The sequence below is a fragment of the Xiphophorus hellerii genome, chromosome 3, assembly GCF_003331165.1.
Source record: "Xiphophorus hellerii strain 12219 chromosome 3, Xiphophorus_hellerii-4.1, whole genome shotgun sequence".
Lineage (NCBI taxonomy): Eukaryota > Metazoa > Chordata > Actinopteri > Cyprinodontiformes > Poeciliidae > Xiphophorus > Xiphophorus hellerii.
In genome coordinates, this window is record NC_045674.1 from 10382213 (window position 1) to 10397277 (window position 15065).

Below are 15065 nucleotides of genomic sequence, written 5' to 3' on the forward strand. Positions count from 1 at the left end.
AAGCAGCTTTGTGGTTAATACCAACAAAATGAAAGCCATAGGGAGAAAAAACAGATTAAGAGACAGAGTACGCAGCTACACATCACTGACAGAGCAGACTGATGGGCACAACTTTATTTCATTTTAATAAAAAGACAATATTTATAGTACAGAGTATTTTCAATAAATCTATATTGTTCGACTGGCTTGACTGCTGCTGATTGTGTAGCAGGGCGGGACTATCCAGGATCTCAGAGACAGTGTTCTCTGCAGTCTGCACGTTTGACAGCAGCCACATCAGCGGCGCTCCATGTGGAAACTAACTAAGAGTGACCCACCCCCTCCATGCTGTCCCTCGCAGTCTCCAGTCCGGCAACATGCTGAAACCTGGCACGTGCATGCTGCCGTCTCCTCAACCCGACTGCAGTAGGGGGTTAAAATGTGAGCTGATGTGTTCAAAGCACATCTCAAAACAAATGTGTGTTTATAAAAAGAAATTCAAAAGTACTGCTTCAAAAGTACAAAAAATATTAGGAGTAAGGGAAACAATAATGGTTGCCCCTTCTCAAGTTGAAGGTTGGATTTTTCCAAAATCATCAGTAGATCAAGTTACTGCAGTAAAACCAGAATATATCTGCAGACTTTTTATATAAACGGTGTCAATAAATGGGTCTAGCATCAGATATATAGTCTTTATTTCAAATGAGCAACAAATCAAAATTATTCAGTACCTCTTGATCTAAAAGTGCTTCAAATGCTTTACATTCATAATCTGGGTAAATATGTATCTATTAAAAACAACCAACAAACATGGTACAAAAACAAGCAACACTCCCAAAGTTGCTTTGACATAAATATTACATTTGTCATAAATGTTGACAAATGTAAGCCCCATTTGTCAACATTTATGTTCGTCAAGGTTCCTGATGTTGGCATTTGTTTATTTAAAGATAGAAATTAGATCAGGGTCAGCTTTACAGTCTGATTTATATCTTTTTCAGGGTTAAATGTGCCAAACTACTTACTCAAACCGTCTTCTTCCTCAAAACAAATTTAAAAAACCTCTCACTCTGAGATTTTGGATATGTGTTGTAAATGCATATATGTTTTGCAAATTATAACCTGTAATCTAAACACTGAATGCTAATCCCACCCACAATCCCCACCAATGACCTAATCCGCATCCTTCTGTCTCTCCGCCACAGAACCAGGCCGATTATTGTGACGCTTCAGCGGTCAACCAATGGTCACTCTTCATTTGGGGTCGTGTTCTCATGCCATCATCACGTAGATGCCAAAGTGAGATTTTTACCCAGTGACATGCAAGGTAGAGAGCGAAGGGGAGGAGCGAGTGGCGTGGGCAGAGGTTTTGGGAGGGTCACGTGGCGCCCAACGAGAACTCAGACTGTCACAGGGCATCACATCAGCCGGGAGCAGCCATGCAAACACAGAACAACTCCACGCCCTGCAAAATAACCGGGAAAACAGAGTACCTGTCGACAATTTCTGTTGAATTTCTATGCTTTATGTCCATGTATTGGAGGTTGCATTAATATTCTGTGACAAAAAAATCAGCTTAAATGGCTTTTTCCCATAATATACACCCTAAACAGCATTTTACACTCCTCCAAAATCACATGTTTGCAGCTAGCTATAAATTAGGGCTTGCATTTGAAAATGGGGCACCAGCAGGATAAGAAAAGAAAATTAAAATGCAGTCTCACTTAGGAGACATAACACGCGAGTCAGGCCAACCGCATCCTGTTGCGTGCAGATGACACCACAGATTCTCAGATGCAGGAAACAATGTCACGCTGCAGCTCAATGTGCCAACCTCGAGACTCTTCCAACGTTATCAAACATCCGCTTGAAATCTCTTAAAATATTCACAGCTTTATTAAATCATTGCAAAAATAAAGTGAAACATTCATTCATCAATAAAAAAAAAACAAGACTAGTGAAGATTGCAATGATTACATTTCTACATGTACATGCATTTCACTAACATTTCACAATTGCACTAGCATTTGTAGATCCTGCAAGAAAGGCTCTCATCAACAGTCACACACAGAGGACTTGTGAATTGTTAAAACAATGAAAACACACATTAAACAGTGAATACTTTGGAGTCCCTTTGCAGATTCCACTTTAGCATTTCAAAAGGTTTCGATAGTTTTGTGCAAATATTTACTGACAGACACAGCTGGCATATAGACCGACATCACAGATTCTGATCTGTTCTGAGGCTCTATAAAATTCTGGAAGAGGAACAAAAAACAAAAAAGTCAAAAGGATTAAAGGTAACGTATCATCCCCTTTTAGTCTTGTTCTGGGTCTGCCATCACTTCATCTGGAGGCACAGCTCAGTCAGCCATCCCTTAAAAAGGAGAATTCAGAAAATATAACCCTTTTTGGACAAAATTTGTTTCACAGTGAAAGTTTTTCTCCTTTTTATAGCACTGATGGCATCCTGCAAGCATGCACCTTTGTAATGACTAATGCTCAGACTCGTTTGGCAGTGAGCTGGTTTCCACAGACTAAAACCAGTTCTCCCCATGACCCCAGATAAGTAAATCTCCCAAATTGTTGAAGGTCCTGGCACCAGAAAATGGGAATTATTTTTTATTTGACCCTGAAAGTTCTGCTGGTGATGTGTGAAGGATCCCAGGAAGTCAGTGGAAGGGTGTGATTGACGACTAAGGTGAGAAAAGTGCTGTCCCGAGACACACCACCGTGCCTTTCTTCCTCCCTTTACTTCCGTTTCTTCCTCCGGTTCTCATTGGTTCATCTGTCATCTCCAGATTCTGGAGCGACCGAGCCTCTTCAGGCTGCAGGCTGGACTTGGACCTTCTCTGTCATTTGTTTGGCACTGTAGTAGGACAGACTCAGACCCATGATGGCCAGCATCATGGCGATCTGGTTGACGGTGCGGTCATGCGGCTGCGTTTGGACCTCACCAGCGACCTGCCTCTGCAGAGACAGAAAAGAAATGAGACAAAGGTTACTGGTTGGATATATAAACTTATATGGTACTACACGTGCATCTCAAATTAAAATATCATTAGAAGGCTAATTAAGTTGATAAAGTTAAACTCAAATTATATGAAAACAATTATTTCAAGCATTTTTCAGTATATGTTGCCGATTATGTCGTATCGCTAATGAGAATTTAAAAAGTTTGTTTTTAATACAGAAATGTCAGCCTGCTGAAGATTATGTCCATGTCAAGACTTATTTTGCATTAATTACTGCATCAATGCAGCTCGACATGGAGGTGATGAGCCTGTGGTTCTGCTGAGGTGTTAAGGAAGCTCAGCTTGCATTAACAGCTGCCTTTAGCTGCTCTGGCTCTGATGTCTCTCATCTTTATCTTGAAAGTAGATCAGGGCAGTGTTGAGGCCAAATAAACAACTATGCTATGGGCAATAAACCTGGCTTAGTTACTTTTGGCAGTAAGCCCAAATGCTAATTTCTGCCAGGAAATTAAATCAGCATCTTTATAAGTCTTTGATAGGCAAGGGATAAAGATTTTCTGTCAGAAAACTGACTTTGAACTTGAAAAAAATAAAAATAAAAACACACAGTGGACAAACAATAGCAGAATGGATTCCTTCCCAAATTGTTACTGAGTATAGAAATTTCATTAATTGCACTTTTTTTCTTCCACCTAACTTTTCCATTAATATGCTTTGAAACGTAACTCTAGACAGCCATCTGTTTTAGCCATGGCTTTTTGTGGGTTACACTTGTGGATGGTGTCAATGAGTTTCTGCTGGACACCAGTTGAGTCATCAGTCTTCCCCATTATTGTGTTGGCCATATCACTAAATTAATATACCGAAATGCATATCATATATTCCCTTAATACTCTAATTTCTTGAGATGTTAAATCTTGGGACATCATAACTTTTAGCAGAAATATACATTAATACAACAGTCTAGATACACATGATTCGCTTTTTGACTGGGATTATAGAAATAACTTTTCAGTCTTATTCCAATTTTTTGAGATGCATCTGCATGTCAAGACAGGTTCTCTCCTGAAAAGCTTAAAAGACTAATTTTAGAAATCTTCCCTATGTGCCCAAACAGAAACAGCCATTAAAGATTTAGCATGATACTTTATAAAAGGGGAACAGTGTCCTGTGCACAGGGATGGATTCTGTTGTGTTTTTTCTCCAGGTGTAGCACCACCCTTTTCTACATACAGATCAGGCATTTGAGCTGCCCACACTGTGAGATACCAGCTCATTTATGAAACGAGTAAGCGATGTTCAAAAAGATAAAGTGAGATCTGTGTATTCAATAAGGCTGGCCTGCATTTTATAGCAAAATGGTTAAAAAAAAAAAAAAAAAAGAACACACTGCTAGAATTGCTATAAAAAGCATAATGTTTGGGGGGAGGGGGTTGTCAATAAGAACATATTTCAGGACAACATAACCCTAGTCCTAAGTTCCAGTCTTACTAATGTTTTCCAGTAAAATTCATTTGAAAGAATATTTAACAATGCGCTCACTGAAGCATATAATTGTCTGAAATCATTAAACTAACAACCAGTCTGTACATTAAAAATATTATTATAACCTCGCTACAGGGTCAGATATAAATTAAAAGCTAGTCACTTTCTTTTGTTTTCTTAAAGCCATCCGAAAAACACTCCCTGTTTGTGAATTAGTGAAGATGGACGAATTAGAATTAATGTACAATGGAGGAGACATATGCTGTCCCCCCCACAGAGGATTACAATGACAAAAGAAACAAAGGAGATGATAATCATAAGCTCCCCCAATTACATTGTGATGAAGAAACCTCTTATAAACTCATAAGGACATGACCCTGACCACCTGTTGCTGCGCACTGAAGATTAGCTGGCTTAAAGAAGGCTATAACATTTTTCGCTTGATTACAAGAGAGACAAATTAGGCTTTTAAGAAATATTTCTGATTACGACAGGCAAGAACAAAGGTGCATTGCATCACTCTTAAGGTAATCTTGTTTCAAAACTAAAGTTGGTCAGACTACAATTAATGCTTCTGATAAAAAGCCAACACAAGAGCAGACAAGATCCGACTAATTAACCTGCTCAATTAACCAGTTTGAGACAGTAAGAAGGTCCAATTCAATTTAATGTAACATTTAATGGGTGCTTATTCAACATTTTTATTTGAGCTTATAAAAGAAAAAAAATGATTGTGATGATCAATGAGCTGATTGTTAAATATTTTTTGTATTTTTGTCTTCATACAATGATGCAGTGAAAGTACTGTAGTTAGCCTCAACGTACACTGACTCATACTTATATTTATACTGCTATATTTATACCTGGAGAAGGCGGAAGTATCCAGGTGTGAGCCTGCCCAGTCTGATGATCATGTTTCCTGAAATGATGGATCAGTGAACCCCCGGGGTGGTTCAGGACCTGCAGGTGAAAAAATGAAAAGTGTAAATGTACGTTATGTATTTTATGTAAACAATACATACAAAGAAGTGAAACTAAGCTTTTGAAGTCAGATCAAAAATAGGAGGGTACTGCTTTGTGCTGGCTTGCAAATAAACTAAAACATGAGGAAGGAACATCCTTTGCCTGAAGCTATGGCACAAAACTGCACACGTGTACAGAACATGTGTGATCGAAAATATTATCTGGAACTATTTCTGATTTGTCTCTTTAGCCACAAGTTCTGTTCATTTCGCACGTCCAAAGTCGGGAAGCCCCCAAATCCGCCACCCTTTGCCCTCCCCTCAGTTCTGAGTTATTAAATCATCATGTTTGATCAAGATCTGGGTCAGAGCAACAGAGACTTTATTCATGCTGCGTCATGAACTGACACTGCAGAACTAAAGTCATTTTTATGTATAAAGATAAATGCAGTTATAAATTTAGTGATCACATGGCTTTGCATTACACAACTGGACAGCGAGATTCTAAACAGATGAAAGGAAGAAAGACAAAGGGATGGTTTTCAGTCCCACTACGACAGAGGCGCAAACTGTAAAACAAAATTTTAAAATGGGTTGATGGTAAAAACAGGAGATGGGATGAGCTCATCTCATAAAAAAATAAAAAAATAAATGAAAAATTAAAACAAACTGTCCAAGAATAATTATGTACAATGGCTTGTGAAAAAAAGATTTTGGGTTTGATACTGGAAACTTATGTTAAACCTGGGATCCATGTTCCAGAAAAAAAATTAAGCATAATCACCAAAGAGGATGCATAACACATGAAGCAATAATACACCAACCTGTGGAGTTACACCCTTTATAGAAAAAAATTGTTATTCCAAGTTTTGTTTTGGTACTCCTCAAGTCAAGAGCTGATTATGAAAACAGATGGACTTCTCACCGTCTGCAAAAAGGAAGAAAGGATCACTACAGTCCCAACTATGGGATCTTCTGCTTCCACCAACAGGGAAAAAAATGACAGAAGAAACTCCTAACAGATGCCAAACAGAGAAGAACCTGAACCAGAGAGAGAGCTTCTGCGCTGCGCTCCGCCTTTTTATACAGCCCAGCTCTTACCCAACCAGATCTTCAGGCTCGCCTGCGACACACGCCCACTTCTGCAACACATACACTCCGGTGTCCAAATTCATTACTCTCAGTGGGTCGCTTCCCAAATACACATGCTTACTGCCTCCTTCCAAAAACAAAAATGTCAGATATAATGTGTTCACTTGGGCAGAATAAGGGAAATAAACAGCAAAATAAAGAGAAGAATTATTAGGGCTGGGATTCCAGGGTATTGAGTTATATAACCAGCATGATGAGCACATTTAATCTCAGTTTGGGTCAGAAATCTAGTTGACCCCACAACTGTCGGCAAGTGGGTAAAAAATGCTGAAAAACTATTTAAGCTTCTTAAAATTTACCAATAATGTTGTGGGGGGGGGTGTAAATCATGTAGTTGATTATATAACTACATTTCACAAAGTTCTGCAGAGTCAAAACTGCACTTAATACCATGCAACCTGAGCTCCCTGCATGAGGTCCAGAAGGCATGAAAATATTTCTGCAACCTGTGAATCTGACATCATGCAGCTAACACAAAACATCAGCTCACTTTCTAACAGTGAAAAGCTCTGGATGAAACTGTATGAACTATCTCAAATCACACCTTCCCCAAACACTACAAACATTTGGTGAATAAACCACACCAGCACTAATGATAGTGCATGCATGTTAATGGAGCTCTGTGACAGAGAGTTTAAGTAATGTAACACCCAGTATGTCTTACAGCATGTGCAACACCCACTTTATTAAGTACACCCTGGCCTTGTTAGGCAGCCAATCCCTTTTCAGCAACTGTATGTCTTTTGGCATCTAGACATGGTGATGGTGGTAAAAACAGATTTAGAGTGGTAAACATAGGTGACTCTGAACATGGAATGGTTGATGGTATTTTAGAAATTGTGATTTTCAAACAACCATCTTTCGAGTTCTCATAGAAGGGTTTTAAAAATTAACAGAGCACCTTTGGGATTTTGTGGAATGGGAGATTCAGGTGTAGACAAATCTGCAAATCTTTCATGGTGCTGTCTTATTAATGTGAACCAAAATCTCTGAAGAATGTTTCCGACATTTTGAATCTACACCACAAAAAAATTTAATAAATAAGGCTGTTCTGATAAAGACAAAGAAGGTTAAACCAAGATCTACCTAAGCGGAGTATCTTAAAAGAAGAATTAAGAATAAGACTTGTGTGGTTCAATATGAGAATATGTGAAGAAAAAGAGAAGATACAAAATCATTAATTAAATCCTATGCTAACATGAGCATGTTTTGTTTTGATAGGACTTGTCAGTAATTTGGCTGATAACATGTTTCAGTCTGGTTCAAGTTAAGTGAGCGTAAACAAAACTTACAGCAAAGAAACTTAAAGATTTGCTTCTAAAATCTTAAGAACAGCACAAATAAGACAGACAGAGAGCTGAAACAATCAAAAAGTATTTTTCATTGAGAATGTCTTTCTAAAAAAAAGTGAAAGATAATATAAAAGAGGAGAGACAATTTCTAATTCTTTGGTTTAACAAAAAAATCCTAGATTAGGTTCTTAAAATGTTCTTGAATCTCTCATCATTCCTAATCATGATCAAATAAGAGATATTGGGCAATAGTGAATAAGTATTCTTACTAAAGTATCCACTGCGCTATGTATCTTGTTCTCTTAAAGGAGAAGCCTGCTAATTTTACATGAGATTTCACTTGCATGTCAAATGCGTGGAAATAGTTTTACAGACACTAAATAAACACAACCTTGGTTTACATAGGGAACATTTTTAGATTTAGAGACATGTTTGTAAATGTCCTCCTTAAAAGTAAGTCCTGCAGTATGTGCATTTCAACACTTGAAATATTTTACTGAAACAAGATTAACCAAAATAGCAAAACGTTTGAGGTAAATTGGGATTTTTAAAAATGTTAATGTCAACATCTGAAGCTAAGCAGTAAAATTGCTAAATCAGGAAATACTAAAACACTATAGTGTCATGTTGCTGATGTTGGCAATAAAAATGAAATGTTCTTCCTGAGAAGTCAGAGGTTATTCCTCCAGAACACCAGTGCATGCACATTACTGCAATACTTTCCTATTGTACAATAATGAGTATTTATAATTTTACACCTCTGACTTTGTGAAATATTGCATTAATAGAAATACATAGAAAAAAATCTTCCTAAAATGTTGGTAATTTCAACTCAAAACTTACTTTATATTTTGTTTAAGAATTATCAGATTGTTTATAGAAGGTACTGTCATTACTGCCACATACTAATAGATTGTGGCACTTTAAAATTTCTTTATGAGATCTAATTGAAACAAACGTATAAACATGATTAATGTTTATGAATAAGTTGGGTGATAATTGTACAGGAAGTAATGTCTGAAACCAAACTGGCCAGCCCATTTAAATTAGCTGAGTAGATCAAATTCTTCAGATCTTTACAGCTGCTTTTCAAAGACCCATTGACATTGTCAGGAATTTCGCGTAACAGGCAAGGCTGAGTCAGTAATAGGAAGAGGCCAACATCATGCGTTGGAAAGAGTCCGAGTGAATCATCTGTGAACTATTCATGTTACGGTTAGGGATCAACATGAAGGCTGGAGGGCGTTTCCCCATGGGTGCATCACCGGTGGCCGTGCAAAAATCCTCAGCTGCAAGCGAGTCCAGCCACAGATCTGAGGCGAAGCTGGGAAAATTGGTTGTGGTTATGGTCAAAGCACACAAGAATATTTGATTCAGAAGTAAACAGATATGTTCAAATTGTACTAAAATCTGGCTTGAAAGCTATGGTCGGCCATCTATCAGGCCCATAAATATTTACTTCCCCTTGGTACACGTTGTACTTTCCGCAAAACAACCAATGAAATTCCACCGTCAGGTCTTTCCTCCTGTCTTGGTCCCGCCTTGTTGTGTCACTTTCTAGCGCCCTCCCGCTTTCACCCCCCAATCTGCCAGCCCCCAGCTCCCTGCAGCGAGCAGCCATGTGAAAGATGGACCCATCTGCAACCGTAGCAGAACCATTGACCAACTAAAACAACCTCCTGCAGCACAAAAAGCCTCAGTGTAACATCAGCGCCGTTAATCTGCCTGTCTCGCCACAGGAGCAGCTCAGAGACTGGACATCCTCCACAGTCATGACAATGGCACGCCACTATTGTTGCCCCGGTGTCAGAGTCAATTAGTTAATGTGTGCAAGCTCTTGTGAAGTGATCCTGTGGTGACTAATAAACCCATCATACCTGATCATGTTCATTTGAAAACCAAACTCATTAAATTCCAGCCACACCTTTAGAAACCTGAACACTTAGAAACAATGTGCTGGATTAATTCGAAGTCATTGGGACTGCCATCAACAGGTCATCTAATTGTCTTCTAAAAAAAAATAGTTTGGGATAAAAATGGAAAATAGTTTTAAAAAATATGATTCCGCTTATGTTTCAAAACATGATCACAATTACATTATCACAAAAATAAATGTTAAAGCAACCTGAAACATATTTCAGTTGCAGAAGAAATACTTTGGGGTAAACCCAAGAGATCCAGCATAAAATGAGATTCTGGAAACAACAATACAACGAAAGTTTATTGGTTTGTAGAAATAAGGCTTTTCCCTGCATATTCCAATCAAAGTCTGGGAATTTATGTCAATCAAACGACACAAACATTTTATTTTGGTCCCTAACTGACGAAATACTGTGGCAGACTTAGATAGGTCAGAACAGAGAGGAGCTGAGCCATGAGTTAAAGTGTTTTAAGCTACTCTAAAGTGACTCTCAAAGCTGACACACATAAGTCTTAATCCACTTAAAGGGAGAATAGATGACCAAAGGTCTTAACCTTTCTAAATCCAGCCAGTGATACAATTTTAAGGAACATCTAAAGGAGATTCTTTTTTTCTAAACTGTCAGTTTAAATCAGCATAAAAAATGTCACCAAACCTAAATTATTTTTATGCATTTGTCAGTTTGAACTCTAGGAAGCAAAACCTCCAGAAAAATTCCCCTACAGCCAGTGAGCCGGAGTGGAAAGGAACAAAGTATACATTGACAAAGACATGCAATGTGCATAAGAAAATCCTGCTATCAGAAAAGTTAAAACAGGAAAGATTTACTAAGATTATAGCAATTTATCACTAAAACATATTACCAAAAAAGTTTGCAGACTTTTTTTTTAAGTATGAAACGTTTTTGTTCTTTTACCTATAAATTTCAGATTAGGATGCTTTTAATAGTTTTCTGATGATCTGGGTAAGAGATACAAAAACAAAGCCGACACTGAGCAAAACCAAATTATAAGTTTAACTTTGCTTCTTCAAATCAAACTTTTAAAAAAACACATGACATGTAGGGGTTTTTTCAAGCTGTATCCTGCACTTTTGGAGATATCCTGCCATTTAAATGTCCATATCTGATATGATCCCCGCTGATGAACTCATCTTAGATTAAATCCAGTTGAGCGCAACACTTTCCACTTAAAAAATAAACATATTAAGATGCTGATTCTTTCTTGTTAAAAAGTTGCAAAAACATCTACAGTCGGGTTTATTCTGAAGCAGAAGAACTGCGGTTAAAAATCAGAGCGCGTTTAATAAATGTTTGGGATAAAATAACAGAACTTTCTGGCGCAGCTGGAAAGCAGGACGCGTAGTCTACTGAGCTGTTTTAAACTTAGCGCTGCAGACTCCCGAAGACTCATCAGTCATGTCTCTGTCCTGCCTGTCCCTCCTGTCCCTCAAAAGCTGGGCGCTTACCTGCAGCTGTTCGGGGGCAGGGCGTGTGTGCAGGGGACAGCTGTGGGCTCTGCCAGCCTGCGCTTAAATGGTACACTGTGTTCGCTTTGAAAAGATTTTATAGGAAGCTGGGTATGCATGTTGTGTGTGGCAGTAGTGAGAGGGGAGGGGCACTGAGAGCGCTCCGACATGCCTCTGTTCATACGGACCCACGCAGACCCCCACAGCACAGGAGAAATGGGCTCGTCCGCGTTTAATGTTGGCTCGCTACCTCCGTGTGCGGAGGAACATTTTGTCTTTGTGTGAAATGTTGTGGAAGAAATAAGCGCACATGCGACATGTCCTCTGGATAGCAGACGCTCCGGGATGTGTTTAGGTGTAAATACGAAAATAGTGAACAAGGAGTGAAATATGCGGACTCCGTTAATAAAATGAGAACTTTATCTGGGTTTTAACTACTACTGTCAGTCCTAACTTTGGAAACTAAAAAGCACCAAGTTAAACCATTTTCTTTCTCAGAATGAATTTGCCTGCAGCTAAAGCAAAGTGTGCAGTGCCTTGTACTTGAAGTTCACATTTTATTTTACTTACAACTTCCTTTAGTCGGTACAGGCACCCTTTGTTGCCATTGCAGCTGCAAGACTTTATGTCTGACCGTACCTTGTGGCAATCTGCAAAATTGATTTCCTATTATAAGCCTGAAAAAAAATTTTTTGTTATCTTCTTTGTAAAATAGCTCAAACTTAGTCAGTTTGTAAGGAGAGAGTCCATTAATAGGATTTCTCAAATTTAGCTACACATTCTCTGATTTAATTAACGCTGGACTTTGACTGACACATAAAAACGTTTTCATCTGAACCACTGCGTTATAGCTCTAACTACGTTTAAGATCATCGTGCTGGAAGGTGAACTTCAAACAGATTTTCTTCCAGGACGACGGTATTCAGCTTCATCCATTTTCCAATAGACTGTGACCAGCTTTCCTGTCCCCTGCTAAATGTAAGAATCCCAACAGAATGATGCTGCCACCACCTGATTTCAAGATGGTAAAGGTGTTTTCATGTTTATTTTCTATCAGTCATGCCAAAAAATATATATTTTTGTCTCATCTGACTAAACCGCCTTCTTCCACAAGGTTGAAGTGCCCCCTACGGCACAAGAAATTGAACTTTCTGTTACTTTCTTTTGACAAAGGTTTTCTTCTTTCCTCTCTTCAGTGAAGGTCAGATTTGTGAAGTATGTGACTAGTTTCTTCCTAGTCACATGTAATATGTGACTAGGAAGAAACTGGAGCTCTGCAGCAAATAATAGGACATGCCTTGCAAGATTATTTGTTTAGCACATTTCAGTAACAAGGCAATTCAAAGTGCTTTATGTGATTAAAATATAAAACAAACAAGTTAGAAACATTAAACTGCAGTAGCAAAATAAAGAAAAGTTGGAATAAAAGACTAAACTGTACTAAATATAATCAAAGGTAACTCTAAACAAATAGGTTTTTAGCCTTGAATTAAAGAAACTGAGTGTTTCAGAATTTTTGCAGTTTTCTGGAAGCTTACTCTAGATTAGTAGAGCATAAAAATGAATGCTGCTTCTCTATGTTTTTTTTCTGATTCTGGACAGAATCAACTAGAACCAGCAGACCTGAGTGGTCTGTAAGGTTAACAGGTCTTTAATGTCTTAATGCTAACTCATTCAATGATTTAGAAATTAACCAAATAATTTTAAAGCCTATTCTCAGAGCTACAGGGAGCCAGTGTAAGGACTTTACAACTGGGGTGATGCTCTATTTGCTTAGCTTTAGTAAGAAGCAGTTTTCTGATTGACTCATTGGCAGACATCTGAAGACACTGTTGCAATAATAAGTGAGACTAAAGATAAATGCATTGTTGAGTTTCTCTAGATCTTACTGGTACATTAATTTGTCCTTTATTCCTAGAAATGTTCTTTAGGTAATAGAAGGCCAACTTTGTAACTGTCCTTATGTGACCCTGAAGGTTCAGGTTTGAGTCCATCACTACTCCCAGCTTTCGTACCTGATCAGTACTTTCTAGCTGTAATAGTTGAAGCTGTGTGATGACTTGATCGTTCATCTATAGGTTAAAAAATAATTACTTCACTTTTGATTCTATTCATCCAAAAAAATGTATTTGTTGCAACTCTACGCATTGATTTTTCTGCTCAAGACTTGAATAGGTTCAAAGTCACATGGTGACATTGCAATGTAGAGCTGTGAATCATCTGCAAATTTAAGGTAACTAATCTTGTTGCTATGAGTTAATGGGAGCATGTAAATAAAGAGGGGGAAATAAGACATCTGTCTCATCTATCACTTTTTAACTCAGATCATCTTAGGACAGTGGTTCCCAAAGATTTTCTTCTGGGATCCCCAAGTGGTTCTTTGGGAACCACTGTTCCACTGTAATCCCTGGGCCCCCCTAGGGATTACAATAAAATCCCCCCAAAAAAGAATCAACTGGGTACACACATTGTTCAACCAGACATAAACCTACACACATATTTTGTTTTCAAACTCCACTGCACCCCACACTTTGGGAACCACTGTTTTAGAATGATTCGATTTGATTGTGTCCTATTAAATATAATCTCATCAAACCCCAGAAGGACTTGGTTATCACTGCTGTTTTAAGATAAGTTCAGATAAGATCATTGATTTTACAAACAAGTTTTGTTTTCAGCTTGTTTAGTGAGACCTGATCAAACAAGTCTGACCACACACTCTGAAAATCAATTTTTAGGCACTGTGAAATAGCTTAAGCAGAACATCTTTCAACAATAGCAAGAAAAAATGCAAACATTTCAGTATCCATCCTCTGGCTTTACCCGCTTATCCTTGTAGGGTTGCGGGGGGTTATTTCTAGCACTGGGTGCTTGGTGAGAGGTACATCATGAGCAGGTTGCCAGTCTTTCTTACAGCCACATAGAGACACACATATTTATACTTCAGGACAATTTAGAGAGACCAATTACCTAACAGTGACAGGGAAGTCAGAGACCCAGAGAGAATCCATGCATGCATATGGAGAACATGTAAACTCCATGCATGGATTCGATCCTAGGGCCTTTTAGTTGCAATTCATGGAAAACAGAATTTGAGAACACTTGGTAAGCAAAGCTCTAAATTCAAATCACCATGCAGTGCAACTAAATGCAACCTAGTTTATCTTAGTTCATTTGTTAAAATTAAATATCATCCAATTCTTAACTGAAAACTATTGCAGATCTGACAAAAATCAACAATGCTTTTTGAAAAAACTTAAATAAAACACTGTCCTGCCTGGAGATCAACAGTTTGAGGCAGGCTTCCCAAATGCAAATTCAAATTGATTTGGTGAGGTAAAGTTAATAGACATTATGATATCACATTCATTCTTAAAAGAACAGCTTAAATATTTGTGATGTTAAGTAGTATTATGTCTGGTGGAGCATGAGAGTTTTGACTTAGAAATTGGTGTTTTTATTTTATGGGATTAGAATTTGCTTTCTTCATTGAAATGCTAAACATGCAAGCATTCAACAAGCTGATTTTATCAGTAGACAAGGAGTGACCCCTCAGGTTAATGTACTTTCCAGTGACCATAGTGTCCCTTAATGCACAAGCATGTTACCTCAAAAGGTGTATTACAAGGCTGCCGACTGCTGACACAGTAAGACAGAACTCTTCTGGGAGTTCATCTCTTTGCATGAAATGCACAGAAAACAATAATAGGATGCAATATATGGACATTTACATAAAGACAATAAATGTCCATATAGTGCACTCTGTTCTATGTTTTTACATAAAAACAAGAGTTCCCAAATATATATATCAGAATTCATATCATACATTTAA

The 15065-nt window shown here is 38.0% G+C and overlaps 1 long non-coding RNA gene across 3 annotated transcripts; it reads right to left on the minus strand.

Annotated features, from left to right (window-relative positions):
* Positions 1 to 1852: 1852 nt before the first annotated feature.
* Positions 1853 to 11344, minus strand: LOC116717226 (uncharacterized). 3 transcript variants are annotated; one of them, XR_004338709.1, is made up of 4 exons: positions 11234 to 11344; positions 6327 to 9169; positions 5303 to 5399; positions 1853 to 2949 (listed from the first exon to the last, which is right to left on the minus strand). It is a non-coding gene; the product is annotated as an uncharacterized LOC116717226 (long non-coding RNA). The 3 variants fall into 3 exon arrangements; XR_004338708.1 differs by having other exon boundaries at positions 6226 to 9169; XR_004338710.1 differs by lacking the exon at positions 6327 to 9169 and having other exon boundaries at positions 11234 to 11341.
* Positions 11345 to 15065: the final 3721 nt, after the last annotated feature.